Source organism: Lolium rigidum, chromosome 6, assembly GCF_022539505.1.
Source record: "Lolium rigidum isolate FL_2022 chromosome 6, APGP_CSIRO_Lrig_0.1, whole genome shotgun sequence".
Classification (NCBI taxonomy): Eukaryota; Viridiplantae; Streptophyta; class Magnoliopsida; order Poales; family Poaceae; genus Lolium; species Lolium rigidum.
In genome coordinates, this window is record NC_061513.1 from 207,496,570 (window position 1) to 207,502,681 (window position 6,112).

The following is a 6,112-nucleotide window of genomic DNA, read 5'->3' on the forward strand; positions in this document are numbered from 1 at the left end:
GGAGAGAAATGTTTCGACATCAATAACTTGGAAAAGATAGCATTGTATTGATTCATTTGGATATTTACATGAGCATTACAAAAGAGGGTCCCTAGTGAACCAGTGGTAAGCTGTCGCTAAAGCTACTACGGCGACAGTAACAAAAGAGGGAAAAAACAAAAGCAAAATCAGAAGACGAGACGGTCTACTTGACCTCCGGCTTTGACGAACTAGGAGAGGGAGTTGGTTTGCATCCAAGGAAGGAGAGGATCTTCTTCGAGTTAGGCTTGGCAGCCTTAATCAAGGATTGCCACCTCTTCGTCTCCATCTTCTTCGCATCGCCAACCTTCGCCCAGTCGATGTTTTGTTGACTGTCAGCAACCAACGCGATGGTGCCTTCAACGCCAATCTTCAAGCCCTCTTGACGGAGGCCCAACCCAAGATCTTCTTTGGGGATGAAGTACTTGGTCAGGGCGGCAAAAGTGTCGGGCTCCTCTTTCTTCGCGAAGAAGTAGGGAAAAAGCTGTGACAACCCCGACCTAGCATCAGCGATGCTCTGGCGAACTTCGTCTCCATGAATTTCAAGGAGAGAAAGAGCGTCCAGAAGGCGATCATCTTCATGCGTCTCAAGTTCAAAATCTTGATGCGTCTTCCCTGCTAAAACAAAATCTTCGAGTTGTCAAGAGATTCATGGAAAAGCAAACGTCTACGACGAATCAAAGTGATTAGGCCACTTACTAACGAAGCGCCGATTCTGCGACTCCAAGCGAGCGATGATGTCTTCCTCGCGAGCAGATTGCCAAGCTGTGTCTTCACTTAAGGCATTTTCCGCGTCGTGGAGCCTCTTTCGAAGATCCTCGACAGCACCAGCATCCAATTCAGCCTTTTTTGCGAGCTTTTCACTTTGCTCTAGCTTGAGGACAAGATCATCAGCGCGCTTATTTGCCTCGAAAAGGGAATCTAGCAAAATAAAGGATGACAACGGTTATAACAAAATAGAAGAGAAGAATCTACTCGATGAAATGAAGCAAGAAAAGAATACCTTTCAATTTGTCAGCAAGGTCACGGTACCCGATAAATTGGGTACCAAGACGAACGAACTCCTTCATCAAAAGGCTGGAAAGTAACACGGAGTGAGAAAAGGCTGAAAACATTCGACAACAAAAAGAGTTGAAAATGTTCGACAACAAAAAGCGAACGAGAAAGGCACTTACATCGTCCATAGGAGGAGCCGATGAGCTATCGGTCAAGAGACTTAACCCTTTGCCCTGATCGGTCCTCGCTCTTTTTGGCGACGGAGCACGGGGGCTCACGACATGACTGGGGTGTCCTATATCTTGTTGAGGAGCCGAGGTTTCGTCTGCGTCAGGACGAGCCTCGGAATAACTAGAGTACGAGACGTGCTCGTGCGAGCAGTCACGTCAACAGGAGGATTTTTCTTCCGCATCACCACTGAACACCAAGAAAAGTATAAGAAACAAAACAGTCAAAAAACTCGGGTGCAAAAGAAAAAGGTGACAGACACTTACGAGCTGATGAGGGCATCATCGTAAGGGTTGAAGGGTTTTTCCTCCTCTTCGGGTAGAGTTTCCTCGAGAGGGGACCTATCAGTTTTGGAGGTACCAGAGTCTACGACTTCATCCCTTTTCCGCTTGTTCGTTGGAGAAGCAGCAGAGGGGAGGGAATGCGTAGACTCGGTGGCCTCGGAATCAATTTCTCTTTCAGAGGAAGCCGCGGATTTGTGAGAACCCGCAACTTCGCTCTCAGTGCGAGAAGTGCCCTGGTTCTCGTCGGCGACGACGGTTCGTTCTTCGACTTCCCCGCCTTCAGGAAGAGGGGGAAGAGAAGATAATACTTGATGTTTCTACAAGAAGACAACATATATCGACAATAAGTTATACCAGGGAAGTCAGCAAAAAAGCAGTCGATAAATGTTAAAAATAGCAGTCGATAAATGTTAAAAATAGCAGTCGATAAAATAGCAGTATGGACAATGGTAATTTACCTTGGGGAGGGCGTTGGCGCCGCTATACGGCTCCACGCGACAGGAGGATGGAACGGCATCTTTCTTGCTAAGCGATGAGATTCTTCGGACAAGCTTTTCCAAGTCCTTCACTGCAAGATCCTTGGAAAGCCGGTCGACATCTTTTTCGCCAGTATACATCCAGAGAGGATTCTTGCGAGCCTGCAGAGGCTGCACCCTAATCCTAAGGAAATACGCTGTGATTTGGATACCCGACAATTCCTTGCCACGGGTATTTTGGAGCTCGCAGATATGGGTTATCAGCGCCTCTGTCGCCGTTTTCTCTTCTTCGGTGGCCTCTGCGTCCCAGGATCGGCGGCGAAGAATTTCGGCACCCCCGTCGAAGGGGGCGATGTTATACTCCAACGATTCGGGACATTCTTCGTGGACTTACAACCATTTTTTGCGCCACCCTTGGAGGGAGTCGGGAAATTTGACGTCAAAGTATTCGACATCAGGGCGAACGCAAATAACAACACCGCCTATGTTGTAGGCGATGTTGTGGGAGCCATTGCGGCGGAGGCAGAAGATGCGTTTCCACATAGCCCAATTAGGATGGAATCCAAGGAAGCATTCGCAAAGTATGATGAAAAGAGAAATGTGGAGGATGGAGTTGGGAGTCAGCTGATGAAGGCGTAACCCGTAGACAAAAAGGAGACCACGGAGAAAATCGATGGGAGCAGAAAGGCCACGGATAAGATGGTCAACAAAGCTAACCCGATATTCCATTGGAGGCATCGGGTAGCTCTCCTCGCTGGGGAAGCGCAACGTTTCCTTCTTCTTCATCAACCCAAGCTTCCTCATCTGATTGATGTCTTGGTTGGAAATCTTGGATCTTTCCCACTCCGAGGCTCCCAGATCTTGCGCTGCCATCTTTGATTCGGGTGTGCTGTGCCTCGTGAGTCTTGCGCGTGGTGGCATAAAGAGTGGTGCTAGCGGCAGAAGTGCAATGCGTGAGTGCTGGAGCTCTGGTGTTTGCAGAGGGGATTTCTGGAAGAATAGAGGTGCGGCGCAGCGAAGGGAAAAACGGAGGAAGAAGAAGGTCTTTTATAGATACCTCGCGAATCGGCGCACCGTTGGATGGAGTAGTAACAAACTTGATGAGTTACACGTGGCTCAAGGGGTAAACTCGTATTTTCACTGGGAAGGAACTGGACAGGCGCTACAGTAAGCGTGCCAGAAAAGCAGAGGACGTGTGTCCCCCAGTTGCCTAACGTGTCAACATGCCACTTATTTTGGGTCCACAATTCAGTGACAGGACAGAGTTCGCGTGTTCTCGATACAGAGTTCGTGGCTATCGTCAGCATTGATGTCACTTTAACAGAGGAAAATTGCGACTGCGGTGAGGTGGAGATTGATGATAGAAAGAAGTGATGATAATTTCGCGAGCTTTTGATCAAATACAAGTTTTTGATCAAATGCTCGGGGCTACTTTAGAATGAATGAACTCTCAAGTATAGCAAGAAAGAAAAGGCGAGAGCCTATGATCAAATACAAGCATTTCTCCATAGCCTCGGGGCTACTCCCATCGGGAGCGCTGGTCGCGCACCCGAAAAAGATAGGGGAACTCGAAAAAAGACAACAATATAGCGACAAAAGGTGTTAAAATGGTGAGCCTACAACCAACTCCAAGTACTTGGTTGTAGCCTCGGGGGCTACTCCCATCGGGAACGCTGTTCGCGTGCCCGATGAATTTAGAAACAGTATGATGAGTATATTTCGAGTTATACAAATAACTCTTCATATACTCCCATCGGGAAGATAATATAAAAATATACAAGTCATCTGGTTGACTCGAATAAATGTGCTATTCCAACAGCCGAAAAAGGCACTCGACAATACATTCTCAGAGCGCCTCAGTCGCGAATAATCTCTGAATGCCGCAAAACTTTGCGAAGGTAAGTCCCCGGATCCGTCCTGAGCGGCGTGTCACCGTCTCTAACGGCGGTTTGCTACTTTTTTTTCCGTATCAACACATACGAAGAAAAATCCTAACGGACGCGTTAGATACCCGATAAAACATGACTGGAACTCGACATATGGTAAGACCTTAAGCGGCACGTGTCGAGTTACGCCAGTATCCCGAGATCATGTCCAGGGACGTGGTCTTGAAGTAGGTTTTTGCGGATTGCCACTAGAGCAGTTAACTAGTACCTGATCCGTCAGATGAACTAGCCCCAATTACCGTTATCCTTGTACAATATATGACTGTTTTATTAAAGATATGTGTTAACTTGAAGAAGTTAGATGATAATTATAAAGTTGGAGATTTTCCCTGATTCTCCGATTCAAGCAAAATCTCGGGGGCTACTGACATAGGCATCCCCAATGGGCCTGCCGAAGATGGTACCCGGGGTTTATCGAAGGCCCACAGGTCGAAGAATATGAAGTTCGGAAGCCCAGTTAGTTATTAAGGAAAGATAGAGTTGTATTAGGAAAGTAGAGATTTGTAACTTTACGGGTTGAACTCAGAGAGTCTCCCGGAATTTGTAAACTTGTGTAATACGAAACTCTCGACTCCACCTCCTATATAAGGGGGAGTCGAGGGACAAAGAGAGGATCGAATTATTGTTAGCGCAACCCTAGTTTTCATAAGCAGTCAAGTACTTTTCCGGCTGAAACCCTCGAGATCTACTTGCCCTCTACTTCCAACTAAACCCTAGTCTACAATCCGTAGGCATTGACAAGTTAATCCCTTGTCAATCGGTGAGGCCCACGTCCACTTACACATCGGCGACAACAACACCCCTCACCTCAAAACTAGTACATTTACTCCCTAAAGTTTCTAAAACTAGACAATTTATGCACCAAGCCTCTCATAAGTTGTTTTGCATGGCGATTTTTGTGACGTGTACATGGTTTTGTGCTAGCTCGACATCTACGAAAATAGATTCCCCTTTCTAGTTCTGCTTCTTCCTGGCAATGGTGGTCGTGCTCCCATGCGCCCTCCCGATGTGGTGCATCGGCCTCAAGAAAGCATATGGTGAAGGCAACACATAGGACCATCGGCTCTGACCCATGTTAGACATATACGAGTAGGACAACTCTTGCCGGTTGTTATTATTTCCTGGTTTGTAATTGGCAACCAAGTCTCTTTGTATTATATAATCCCAACCATGGGACAAATCAATTAGGGTAACAACTACAATTGCCTTCATGGTATCAGGTTAGTTTTTATCCTCTCCCCCATAGGGCCGCCAGAGAATTCCGACACCAATCTCGCGGTCAAGGTGCGAGTCGTCGCTAAAGTTGCTCTCTCGTGGATCGTATCCATGCTCCCAAGCAACCACGCCGTTGTTTCATTCAGACTCGAGGTTTCCACCTCCAACTATATCCAATGGTGTTGCATGTTTACCGACGCAGTGGAGAAGTGCGCCCTTGGGGACTATCTACTCTAGGGCGAGGTTCTGGTTGATCCCACACTACAATGGAATCATAATGATGGCATCCGCCGATCGCGGCTCAACAATGCAGCCGCGCAAGCTTCTCGCCATGCTTGTCGACTCTACCATGCCATCGCCTGGCTCACGCATTGTGGTCGCGGCTCTTCAACATCTACCACCACAACTCCACCTACCTCGAGCAAGAATTCCACGGCCTCCAACATGACTCCATGACCGTGGCTAATTATGCCATAACCAGAAGGTTCTCTCCGATGAGCTCAACGTGCTGAGCACAATCATCACCAACAAAGAACATGTTCGGTGACAATATTCTAATGAAAACAAGTATATAGTTAGATTCATCATGAAATGTGTTTACTATTTTATTTATTAAATATGCTACCGTAGATGTTGATAGTTTTAGATAGAAAATAATAAAATCAATTCAATGCACACCCACCCTATGAGACGAAACGGGGGAAGCACTTGGAGCATGATCCCATCGACAACCGCCGCAACTGATCCAACGCCCGCGCTGTCGCGAACCCACCCGACACGGACGGCTCCAACACCGTCCGATTTAGATCCAACGGTCCCCGTCTCCTGCTCCAGCGTCCACCCTCTGCCAGCGACCAAACTCCCCGACAGACACAAACCCGTAAAAACACAGGCACCTCCCCCCACGGCCATCGCGCCGATCTCCACGCCCACGCGCGTCAATCCCCCA